The 13629-nt window shown below is 36.3% G+C and overlaps 1 protein-coding gene across 1 annotated transcript in view; it reads left to right on the top strand.

Annotated features, from left to right (window-relative positions):
* The first annotated feature begins 242 nt into the window (after window positions 1-242).
* phc2a (polyhomeotic homolog 2a (Drosophila)) overlaps window positions 243-13629 on the top strand; it is a 54105-nt gene continuing 40718 nt past the window's right edge. Inside the window, exon 1 of the mRNA XM_073823446.1 lies at window positions 243-336. The gene's annotated coding sequence lies outside the window, so the exon portion shown is untranslated. The remainder of the gene's footprint in view (window positions 337-13629) is intronic.

The following is a 13629-nucleotide window of genomic DNA, read 5'->3' as shown; positions in this document are numbered from 1 at the left end:
TACTTTTAATAATTTTCAATATCAGACGTTTGATAGCAAAAATAGGTGCATCAACAGACCACATGTATCACAACCCTGTCAAAGGGTTTTCTAAGAGAGCGAAACAAGAGAGAAGAGAAGGGAGGAGCTAGAGGTAGATCATACTGAATCCAGAGCAACCTATTGGTGCTTTGAAGTCACATGATTGCTTTAGGAATGCTAATTCATGCTGTATTTTTTTCTCCTCCTCTGTGCTTGGTGTAGTCTGTGCCTGTCGGATAGAGCAGACCTCAGACATGGTGTAGGATATCAGGAAAGGAACAAGCGATTGAAGTTGAGACGAGGCCTGTGTTGAGGGTACGTAGAGCTTTATTAAGATGTGCTGTTGTTTTTGGCTTCATAGGTGACTGTAAATGTCACTTGCGCAGGAAGCCCTACTTTTATTTATATATGTCTCTTTAGGCTTAGGGTCTTATATCAACAGTATGTGTGGTCTGTATGTTAAATAGAGTGCATAAATGCACGTATGCCTGTGCATGTCCGTCTCGGCACAATGAAAGCTGTTTACTTTGGAGAATTCCACCACATGTCTCCACTGCTTTCAGTACGGTTACTAACATCAGAGAGACCGACACAGATTGACACATATTATCTAGGTGGGCTTGAGGAACTTGAGACCCTCCTTGTCAAAAATAACAGTCATTATTTACTCACCCTCCGTATTGTGTTGCTTTATCCATACAGTCAAAGTCAGGGGGGTCCAGTGTTGTTCTGGACCCCATTGACTTTCATTGCATGGATAGAAGTGTTCAAACATTCTTCCAAATGTCTTTGTTGTGAGTGGATTTTTGGGTGAATTTTTCTTTAATGTGTCAACTCAATATTATTAAAGTGCTATGACTTAAGTATTTCCGCTAAAGCTGACGGTGAATGATTAATGTGGACATGCAACACATCATTTGCGATGTTTTAAGGATTATTGATGAGTTTGCTCTGCACACAGCACAAGAAGCTTTTAGACCTCTTGTAAGACTAAATGGAGACAATGCATTCCCAGACAAGGGAGTGTTGCACTAGTAAACTGACTGACTGACAGCTAGTGCTGATACAATTCATTTAACCTATCGCCTCTCAAATAACAAGGCCATCTGCACTCTTTAGGTACATGCTAGATTGACCCAACGCTCTGTAAACAAAGCCGACGCTTGTGCGTAATCTCGGCCGTGTCATATTATAAATTTGACACTGAACATCTGAACAATTGTTGTGTGGTAGCTTTATATGTGATATACATATGGTTTCTTGTACATTTATGCTGTAGAGTGAAGGAGGCAATGATTTATAGTTAATTATTTCATGTTGTGTGTCGTCTAGTATTAAGGTGGCCTACTTCTAGGTTATTGCGGATGAATCAAGCAAAGCTTGTTGCTTTCAAACCGCCAATGGGCAGGTCACTTGTGTACGGTAATTGGGGTAAGACCCTCATGTTTTACACTTGCCTTTCCTGTGTCATGGGCCTCACAATGAGCTTGAGTAGTTCACCCTCACCCTCAGGTCACTCTAATAATCAATCAAACAGGAGGGACACAACTCCGGTCCCCCTAAAGCACCAGGAAATGAGGGGCTTGTTGAGCAGCGCAAGAGGCTCCTGTAGTCAAGAGAAAAAAGATTAAAAAAATTAGCATTTAGGCATAGAATCAAGTTTCTTTTTTGATAACCTGCTACTCTCAGATGTACACAATACAGAAAAGATCTGTTCATACTTCAATTTCTTTGCAACTTCTAGGCTTGTTTTTCTCTGGAGATCTGAAAACACTAAAGTGTATTGAGAGTTTGCTTCAAATTATGAGTCTCTGACTCTTTTTTAAAGCTTTGTATTACTACAATGTTCTAGAAGAGTCCAGTTGACAAGGAATTTTTCCATCTTGCTTCTTTGGTAGACCAAATCCCTCCTGCACAGCCCAAAGAGCACTAAACGCAATTGCTTTCACTTTTTTAAACAGTCAGCAGTCCACTTTAGGCCATATATCACATGCTGGTGATGTTTCTTTTGAGAAAGAAGTCTGTGTTCGAGCACATGCAGCGACCCCTTGATCTCTAATGAGCTATACAGAACTCAGCATTATGTGTTATGTGGCATCTAATGCTGAGATCCATCTCCAGTGATGAAAGCAGTGAGAAGCAGTAACAGATGAGCCAAGATGTTTTCATACAGCGCTGTCCAAGCCCTCATGAAGATGAGACGCAGGCCCAGCGATGAACGCGTTCACCTCAGCGCTCACCATGACATTCTTCTGTCATGGCTGATGACGCTCCCGTGTGACTCAACCATTAACGCAAACTCAAAACAGACCGTATGTCAGGGCGCGCTCTTTCTTTTCTGACAGTTTCTGATACTTATCTGACGTTTAGATTATGTACACAGCTCTTCTCCCCTGTCTTTCCAGAGAATGACAAGTTTTGTCCTCAGAGAAATATTTGCAGAATGGGTGTAGCTTGTAATGATGCCCTGGTTCAAGAGTCAAAAACCGACGAAAGTGATAAATGAAATTGAGCGCTGCATCAGCATAACTTGCTGATAATTCTCAGTCATTGAGTTCAGAAGGTCAGTACTACTAAATCTTAAAATATTTGCGACAACAAAGCCTTGTTATTCTACATTTTCAGCTATTTTCAATTGAATACGTTTTGTGTGATATTGGTTTCAAACAACAGTTCAGTAGTTCAGTGTTAACCAGAAGTTAACATTGAGTAACTTACATTTTAAGGACAATATGGCCAGCTGTGGATCCTGTGTACAACAGATTTTTTAACATTCTTATTTGTAAGTAAAAAAATAATTAAATCTGTTTCCAAAAGAGGGGGTAAACAGATTAAATTGAAAATGTATACATATATATTACTCACCTTTATACTAACAATATATATGTTTTGTTAGATTAAAAAAAAGATTCAATATGTTATCATTAATCTATTTTTAATAATAACAAAAATTGTTCCAAATGAAATCAAGGCAGGAACATTGTTTGCTTGCACACAGCCACACAGTTGTGGTGCTTTGTTTCAGAAAGAATCAGTGTGTTTGAATGAATTTGTTGAGTGAATGATTCAGTGACTCACTCATAACCATAGTCACTTATTTAGTTTCTGAATTAATCGATTTGTTTGAACAAAATGGCTGAATGAATGATTCATTGACTTGCTCATAAGGATGCAGGAAGTCAGCAAAAGAGTTGGTGTGTTTGAACGAGTGCTGTCAATCGATTAATCGTGATTAATTACATCTAAAATAAAAGTTTTTCTTTACATAGTATATGTGTGTATACTGTGTATATTTATTATGTATATGTAAATACACGCATACAGTATATATTTTGAAAATATTTACATGTACTCACTCAAAACAATAGTCGCTTGTTTAGTTTCTGAATTAATCAATTTGTTTGAACAAAATGGCTGAATGAATGATTCATTGACTCACTCATAAAGATGCAGAGAGTCAGCAAAAGAATCAGTGTGTTTGAACAAATTGGCAGAGTGAATGATTCAATTACTTTTTTATATAAACTCTCTGAAGATTTTAGAATGGATATGGCAAATGTATTTGGTCTTGGTGGAAAAGAACTGCTGTGAGTATTTAAGACATTCTGCTGCTGCACAAATAGTATATATAATAACCAGAAGAACGCTGTGAAATACTCCGAATGAATGCTAACTAGCCATTTTAATGTAAGGCAGCAAGCTGCATATGCAACATGAACCAATCAGCTTGAGCCAAGTAGTTTAATGCTGTGAATATTATGAGTTTGCGTTTAACAACCTATTACCCAGCACTATCTAGAGTTTCATGACAGAACTTGGCATTCACTTGTTTCCATCCTGAATCAAATACCTAATTTTTGTCTGCGCCTACTGGCGTAACAATGTAACCTGCAGAAAGAGTTAGTGAATTATCTAAAACACAAAGTGTTTCAAAGAATTGGTTAAGTAAATGATTCAATGACTTACAGTCACTTGTTTAGTTCCTGAATGAATTGGTGCGTTTGAACAAAATCCCCACCACTAATACATGAACTGGTCATCTGTCCAGATCTCTCTAACACAGACAAGCGCAGTGATACAAATACCAAAAACTCTCAGTGATCAGCTCTTGTAACGCCCCTTGACCAATTAAATTTGAGAAGCGGAACTAACTAATGTATAATAAGTGAAATCGTTTTCTCAGTATGCACCGGTCTCACTTTCCTGGCAAAGGGGGCTTTTTTTCCCAGAGTAAAGCCGACCGACATCTGAATGAGAATGTGTGAGAGCTGCTGACAGCCTGTAGTAACTGTTTGAGAGTGTATGAAGTGAGTGCAGACAACTCTCTCTCTCCCTCCACTGCTGCCTGGGCAGATGAAAGTGATTCTTGCCTGCCTCTGAGCTCCATACCCAGGTGTTCTCTGTCCTCCTCTCCCTCTCACTCAGCTCTCCGGCTCAGCAGCCGACAGCTACACAGCTGCTTGACATAAATCTCCTTTTTCTTTCCTTTTTTTTGGAGAAGCAAAGCTTAAGGCATTAATGATTTGGTTCCTCAGCAGCAAGGGCAGCAAGCACTGATATTTGGCCTATATTCCAACCTGTTTATCTTTAACTTGACTGGCTCATATTATTAGGGTTATATATGTAAAAACATCCACATTTAAATAGCTTCTGTGGATGTCATTTGGGATTTGGGATTTCCCCAAAATGTTGAAATACAGTTACATTTCCTCCTCTGCATATCTAAATTAAGATACAGTATGTGACCCTGGACCAAAAAACTTTTAAGTACCACGGGCATATTTGTAGCAATAGCCAAAAATACATCGTATGGGTCAAAATTATTGATTTTTTATGTCAAAAATCATTAGGATATTAAGTAAAGATCATGTTCCATAAAGATATTTTGTAAATTTCCTACAGTAAAAATATCAAAACTTGGTAATATGCTTTAAAGGCAATTTTCTCAACATTTACATTTTTTTGCACCCTCAGATTCCAGATGTTCAAATAGTTGTATCTTGGCTGGATATTGTCCTTTCCTAACGAACCATACATCAGTGGAAAGCTTATTTATTCATTTATTTAAAATGACACTTATGACTGGTTTTGTGGTCCAGGGTCACATATAATGTACTGTCAGTAGGTCAGTATTGCAAACAATCTTAACAGGGTTATGACTGTTTGTCATTATTTCACATTAGTACATTATGAACATGAAATACTGATTTTTAGTAAACAATCAAATATACAGCTTAGTGGTCATGACGTGTTCAATAAGAAATACTATCATATTTTTTCTTTTACTGTTAAAGCCCTAAAGTGGCACATTTGTCAATCAAGAGTTTTTTCATTAAAATTGACGTTGTCAGTTCTTATCAGATTTTCAAGGTTTTATCACTTAGTTTAATGGGGTTTTTTGAGTGTTACATCTCTAGACATTGTTAGACAAATTAGAGTGTCAAAGCTGCTAAGATATATGAAAAGCTTCATAGTTGAGGTTTTCAAAATTTACAGTCACTTTTCATTTCTCGTGTTACACTTCAGGCTTTCCACCTTAGGACTGAAGTAAATCAAAGATCAGAGAGTCCGGTTAACACTGAGGGCTTAAATTACATACAGGATCTGTCATCTGTTCCTCCCCGTTTGCTAAGTACTGTCTGCCAGCTTCACGCTTAGAGAATGTGACTATGACAGGTGGTTGTGTTTCACAAGAACAAGGTTTGCTCAGGTGTTTTAACTATGTGTGCAACTGGGAAACTACCGGTCACCATTTGCTATGAAACATAACGTCCACCAAAAGTATTTGTATTCCCTGTTTCAAATGGGAAAATGTTACAAAACTGCAAATTTAAAACTGAAATGTGTAGCTGATGCAAAATACATAAAAAATGTTTAAACAACATTTCAATCAGTGCAATAGCTACATTAGCTCATTCAGTGGCAATAGTTTGGGAAAGGGCTATCTGTTTATTCGGCCAATAGAGTGCAATAGTGCCTGTTCACTTTTTAGTGGCCTTTTGTTTCTGGAAGATTTTAAGAGATAAGCAATAAAAGATGTAAGTGGCCTTGCTTCTGGAAGTTGTTTTTAAAGATAATAGCTATGAACCAAACCAGACAACTATGAGGTACATCACAATATTACAAACTTTGATTTGAAGCAACTAAGTAATCGAAAATTGCACAATGGCTTAACAGCTGTATTAAGGGAAAGAACCACATTCCACATTCCCTTGAAGCATTGAGAATGGCAAAATAAAAAAACAAAACAAAAAAAAAACAGTTCCAAACTATTGATTTAAAGATGTTGATTATGTACTGTATGTAGAAACATTTCGTGTCTTGCTTCTTACGAAAATGTTGTTCGACCTCACATTGTGTCAGTCACGTTTACACAATACCTCCGAAACTTTCGTCTGCCATAAAAAGAAAAATTCCGATCAGGTTTGATTTTCTGCTTTTTCGCATCCATCAAATATTTTAAAGGGGTAATCAGATGCAAAACTCACTTTTACATGTTGTTTGAACATTAATGTGTGTTGGCAGTTTGTGTACACAACTACCCTACAATAATAAAAATCCACCCAGTGGTATTTTTTTAATCTTTAAAAGTAATATTCCCTTTTTAAAATCAGATCATTCTTAGCTTCTTGTCGGTGTGATGGCACACAGACCGAGGCCACTCCCACAATAGTTGATTGACATGAGCGCCTTACCTTAGACCCGCCCCCACCGAGCTGACACAGTCCGACTCCGATTACCATTGTGTCGACTCAGGTGCAGGGGAAGACAAGAATGTCCCAGATTAAGCGATTGAGGTGTTCTGCTGTTGGATGTAATAATGAACATAGCAGTCGTCATTTACTCCTGACATCTGAGCCGCTGAAGACGCAGATGATTAACTTTACTTTCGTTTTTGAAAGGACAGCACCGATCCTGATCTACATATGCGTCTATGTTCGTGCGAATCATTCGTGATGCAGCTTCACCCACAGCAGAAGTTAGTATAAGGGTTTTTTTATGCATCTTTGCAAATGGCCTTTCTTAAAGGCTAAATGCGGCTAAAGTAAACATTACAGCTCGTCATCCCACGGCAGAGAGGGGCGGGGCGAGCAGAGCTCATTAGCATTTAGTAGGAACAGATTAGCTCTCTCTCGCTAGAGACTGGCTGCAAAAGGGAGTCAATCCCATAGACTCCCTATGTTAAAATGCCCAACTTTGCAGCAGAACAAAATATGTTTACAGCCTGGTACACAAAGTGGTTTTGGTCTATATAGCTAATTTCGCCCTTCATGTCAACTGTGAGGGGGGTGAATTTTTTTATAACTCATCCATTTAAGTTATATTAAGCCTTGAAGTTCTGCATAATTAAGGGCGTGGTCACTTGAGTGACAGGAGGATTGCCGCTGCTGCTGTTCAGCAACCAGCTCCACCCATGTCCAGCCTCTTTGCCCATTTTCGATTATCCAGGAGTGGCGACGGGCGAATCCTGCCCACTATGAGCTTCGAAATTGCTCCATATTTTTTACAGTCTATGGTTTACACACTGCCTCCGATACTTTCAATCCTCATAAAAAAATCGGATCAGGTTCTATTTTCTGCGTTTTCGCATCCGTAGCAAGCTTTTTGATAGGAAAGGATGACGAATATGAAAAAAACACATGACAATTTCAGACTCAGTGTGCAATGACCTTACGAATCCCATAAAAAATATGACTTGCGATGAAAGAGATGAAAAATAGAGATCGAAAAACAAGCTAAAACGGTGGTAAGTTATCACAACGCATTAGAGTTACAACGCCACTCAATGGACATTTCAAGTCAGAACTGAAGTGACGCGTACAAAACCAATGTCACATAAAATTTAACATATGTGTATTCTTATTTTTGGGTGAACTATCCCTTTAAAAATCTAATGTATGACAGTAGGTCTGTCTTTATTGTTAAACTTCAATTCCCTTATTGAGAAAATGAAATGGAATTTTTACTTCCAGAATCCAACTTCTGCATTCTATGACAAATGAATGATCCAAAGTGTTAGTGTTTGAAAACCTGGTCATGCTAGTAGTAAAAATGACACAATTCAGCTTTCAATTTTGTTACTCGAGGAGAAAGTGCAAACTGATTTTCACCTGTGCTCTTCAGGTTCTCTCAGTAATAACTCATAGGCTGGAGGGCTTTGAGGTGCTTTGTAAACTGAGTGGTCTCTGGGGCATCTGTGTATCTGATTCCTTCCCTGTGGAAATGTAGTTTTACGGCTCTGGGAGTTTGCACAGAGATGGCCACGTGTGCTGCTGGCTGCAGTCTTTTACGCCGAGACAAAGGGGAGGAATACAGCCTGAAAAGCTCTCACTCTTTTGGCAGGAAGACGGTAATTTATAGTCCCAGTGTGAGAGCATCTTTGAGCTGGACTACTGACTTGTTTTAGACAAACCAATCAATTTGTGTTTCATTTAAAAGGATAGTTTAGCCCAAAACTGCCTAATCTCTTTCATTTACTCACCCTCATGACTTTTTAATTCCATTTGATTAGATTTTTTTCTGTAGAATTAAAAAAAAAACAGATATTAATAGCAAAATGTAAAAGATTTTTAAGTGAACAGTGACCCTAGTTGTTAAACTAATGTTTCATGCCACTACTTATTATTTAAATGTGAGTGTTTTCCTAACACAAATCTATCAAATGGATATATAGTGTACAAGTTAAGTGGGCTAATTTTATCAAACTTTTTGAACACTGATAAACCTCCCTATTCATTTTCATCTGAATTGTGTTCAACAGAGGAAAGAAAATCATGTTTTTTCAGACCAAATAATGAAAGAATTTTCATTTCTATTTTCATTTACACTTGTGTCACCTCCTGAATCCTGAAAAGGCAGGAAATTAATATTCTACAGTCAGCTATCAGATTCAGGCTTGCCTAAGGAACCGCTAAGGCCTCCCAAGAGTGCTGTTTAAATGTTTTAAAGTGGTTTTGTGCAACTAAAGGCATTATGTTTTGATTGAGACATCATAATGAGATGGTTCTAACGATTGCGTGCCTGGGAGGCCTGCGCTGTTATAGCAAGGAAATGCGTTACATGTTCAAATTCAGGTTATTTCACGCTTGGACTCCACATGATAATCAGAAATGATACACCTCCAGTTTGTGAGCACTCAGCTGGATAAAACAACAGCAAAATAGCCCAAACCATACTACTGTTCCAATTTATCTGGCTCTGTGAGCACCTAATTTATATGTTAATGGCTCCATCTTAAATGATAGCTTTGAATGCACAGAATCCCAAATCATTGTGAAATTGCACCACATACTTGGCATTCCCTGTTCAGTTGCTGATGATAAGGTAGCTCTGTGTTTAAACCGGAATATTTAAATATGCAAAAACACGGTCTGTATATTCATTTCCCCTTCTATTTACATGCTACGTGGGCACCCTGATTTCTTCAGCTGCCTGGATATTTGCATGTGCAAAATTCTGTTTGGTTTCTCTCTTCAAATCCTAACTGGTTTTCACAGCGATGCCATAGAAGAACAATTTTGGGTTCTCCAAAGAACCTTTCAGTGATAAGTTCTTAAAGGGGTCATCAGATGCCCATTTTCCAGTTGATATGATTCTTTAGGGTCTTAATGAGAAGTCTATAACATACTTTGGTTAAAATTTCTCAATGGTAGTGTAAACACTGTTTTTACCTTGTCAAAATCAGCCCTTTTTAGAGCGAGCTATTCTGTAGCCGTGGAATAACTCTCTGCCGTGGAATAACAAGTCGTAATGTTTACTTTAGCCACATTTAGCCATGTTTGGCTGTGAAACTTGCTAACTAGCACATTATTAAGACAGGCCATTTGCAAAAATGCATAAAAAAACTTTTGCTTTGGGTGAAGCTGCATCACAAATGATTCACACGAACATAGACGCATATGTAGATCGGGATCGGCGCTTTCCCTTCAAGAACGAAAGTAATGTTAATCCTCTGCGTCTTCAGCGGCTCAGATGTCAGGACTAAACAACTACTGCTATGCTCATTATTACATCCAACAACAGAACACCTCAATCACTCAATCTGAGACATTCTTGTCTTCCCCTGCACCTGAGTCGACACAATGGCGATCGAAGTCAGACTGTTTCAGCTCGGTGAGGGCGGGTCTAAGGTAAGGCGCTCATGTCAATCAACTATCGTGGGAGTGGCCTCTGTCAGTGTGTCGTCACACCAATTTTAAACCAGAAAAAGGGGATATTACTTTTAAAGATTAAAAAAATACCACTGGGTGGATTTTTATCAGTGTAGGGTGGTTGTGTACACAAACTGCCAACACACGTTAATGTTCAAACCACATGTAAAAGTGAGTTTTGCATCCGATGACCCCTTTAAAAGAACCGTGTTTCCATTATAAAGAACTTTTTGTGCATTGGAAAGCTTCCGTGGATGTTCAAGGTTCTTCATGGAACCATCAATGCCAATAAAAACTCTTAAATATAAAGATTCTTTGAAGAACCTTGAACATCCATGGCACTTTTCAAATGCAGAAAAGGTTCTTTATATTCGAAAAGTTCTTTAGATATTTCAAAGGTTCTTCAAAGTGTTCTTTTAGCAACTGTTCAGTAAAAGGTTCTTTGGGGAACCAAAAATGGTTCTTCTATGGCATTACTGCAAAAACACCCTCTATTTTTAAGAGTGAAGGTGGGTCATGCGAGCTACAGTGCCTCTAAAAACACTATATAGCTGCCAGACAGAGAAACCCCCCTCTTTCAGGCTCTTCACACTGATACCAAGGCGACTGGGGGTCATATTTCATGCTTTCTCAGTTCAGTTCAACAACGATGTGGCCCTCGCAGACAAAGCCGGCAGTTTTATGGTGGATCTTAAGGAAATGAGGGCCACAAATCTCCTCTGCCTGGTTGCCACATAGAGGGAATGTGCTAACGTAGAGAATGATGGATACCAGAGAAGAGAGAGTTCTGGCAGTACAGAACAATGGCTTGTCAAGGTTAAGATAAATTTCTCACTTTGAACTATTTTGCGGTGCATAGCATGGTGAGCAACTCAAGGAGCAGAACTTCATCTGAAGTACTTCAGAATAGCTCTGTTTAGTTACTGCATGCGATTGAGATAAATAAAGGAAATAGAAGAGGATTTTATTGACTCACGCAAGTTAGAGGTTCTATCTGTGCTTTCTATTTTTTTCCAGCTCTTCACGTCGCTGATTTACGACAAGCATTGATGTATGCTCAACAGGCACATTGTTAAACAACATGTTTCGTCAAGGTCCTTCACTGCAGTGAAATCTTTTCTGAATGATATACGCTCTTGTGCTACAGAGCACCATTAAATCTGACAGAATAAATTTCCAGAGTGTCAGATCTCGAGGTGACACAACGTCTGACATATCCATTAACTGTAGAAGCTCCTAATTGCTTTACTGTTTACTCACACTTGGCCAAAGGTGTCAAAACTGACAGCAAGCATCCTGTGACAAAGCTAATATCCTGAGAGACTGGTAGTTTAACTACAGTAGCAGAGGGGCGAGCATAACATGCTAATTTTAGGTCTAATTTTAGACTAAATGTCAAATTTTTACAATACACGAGTCAGTTTAATCAACCATTATAATAATAATAAATCTTACCGTAGTGAAAAATAAATATACTAAAATGTATTTGAAATACATTTATTTCATGACAAGTATACTACAAATACATTTACATTTACATATTGATGTGCTTAATAAAAATACCCTGCAATTGTATTTTTAGTATACTAAACTGGTATACTTAACTGGAACAACTAATTTTGTACTTAATGTACTGAAGTATACTTGATTGTGCTAAAGGTACTATTACAAGTATACTTTAGGTAAAAATCTTGCATATAAAGACATTTATTAATAGTCACATAATATTAATATCATGTCATGTTAACATTAGTTAATGCACTGTGAACTAATACAAACAAACAATGAACGACAATTTAACTAACATTAACAAAGATTATTAAATAGTGTAATAAATGTATTGATCATTGTTCGTTCGTGTTAATAAATTAACTAGTGTTAACAAATGACACCTTACTGTAAAGTGTTACAACATTTATTAATCTAGGTAACGTTTATTTATAAATATGTTCATTGTTAATTTATATGTATTTATAATACGTGAACAAATGTTGGGTTTTATCTTTTTATAATCATTCTTACTTTTAGATTAACTAATAGTTAATTTATATTAATATTAAAACATGTTGCAATATGTCTAATATACAAAAGTCAAAAGTTTTTTGAACAGTAAGATTTTTAATGTTTAATAAAGAAGTCTCTTATGCTCAACCCTGCATTTATTTGATTCAAAATATAGCAAAAGCATAACTATTTAAAGCATTTACTATTTTAAAATGTAATTCATTCCTGTGATCAAAGCTAAATTTTCATAATCATTACTCCAGTCTTCAGTGTCAAATGATCCTTCAGAAATCATTCTAATATGCTGGTTTGCTGTTCAAGAAACATTTATTATTATTATTATTATTATTATTATTATTATCAATATTTAAAACAGTTGAGTACATTTTTCAGGGTCCTCTGATGAATAGAAAGATCCAAAGATCAGCATTTATCTGAAATAAAAAGCTTTTGTAACATATATACATGTATACACTATATCATTCAAAAGCTTGGAGTCAGTATATTATAGAAATGATCGAAATTAATACTTTTATTTAGCAAGGATGCTTTAAATTGATCAAAAGTGATGTAAAAACATTTATAATGTTACAACAGATTACTATTTCAGATAAATGCTGCTCTTCTGAACTTTCTATTCATCAAAAAAACTAAAAAAAATTTTACTCAGCTGCTTTCAACATAATAATAATAATAAATGTTTTTGAGCAGCGAATCTGAATACAATGATTTCTGAAGGATCATGTGACTGGAGTAATGATGCTAAAAATTGGCTAAAATGATGCTAAAAATGTAAAAAGCTTCGCAAACTCAGGAAAAATTGCATTTTAAAATACATTCAAATAGAAAACAGTTATTTCAAATAGTAACAAAATTTCAGAAGCATTTTATGCAGTTAATTTTGCATTAGCTTATAAAAAAGACATATTTAGTTTATATTTTATTAGTATAATACTTTTTAACTTACATTAACTAATAGTTTAATAGTAAAATAGTTTAGTTTAATACTTTGAAAATATATTAGAAAATCGGTAACACTTTACAATAAGGTTTCTTAGTTAACATTAGTTAACCGCATTAGTTAACATGAACTAACAATGAACTGCACGTATACAGCATTTATTAATCTTTGTTAAAGTTAATTTCAACATTTACTAATACATTATTAAAATCTTGTTAACATTAGTAACAATGAACAACTGTATTTTCGTTAACTAACGTTAATAAAGATTAGTAAATACAGTAAGAAATGTATTGCTCATGGTTAGTTCATGTTAGTTCATGTGACTCATGGATCATGTGACAGGAATAATGATGCTAAAAATTCAGCTTTGAAATCAGGAATGAATTGCATTTTAAAATATATTCAAATAGAAAACAGTTATTTTAAATAGTAAAAATATTTCATTTTTACAGTTTTTGCTTTGGGTCAAATAAATACAGGCTTGGTGAG

The sequence above is a fragment of the Garra rufa genome, chromosome 18 (assembly GCF_049309525.1).
Source record: "Garra rufa chromosome 18, GarRuf1.0, whole genome shotgun sequence".
Classification (NCBI taxonomy): Eukaryota; Metazoa; Chordata; class Actinopteri; order Cypriniformes; family Cyprinidae; genus Garra; species Garra rufa.
Note: the sequence above shows the minus strand (reverse complement) of the source record. Positions and strands in the feature narration are given on the sequence as shown.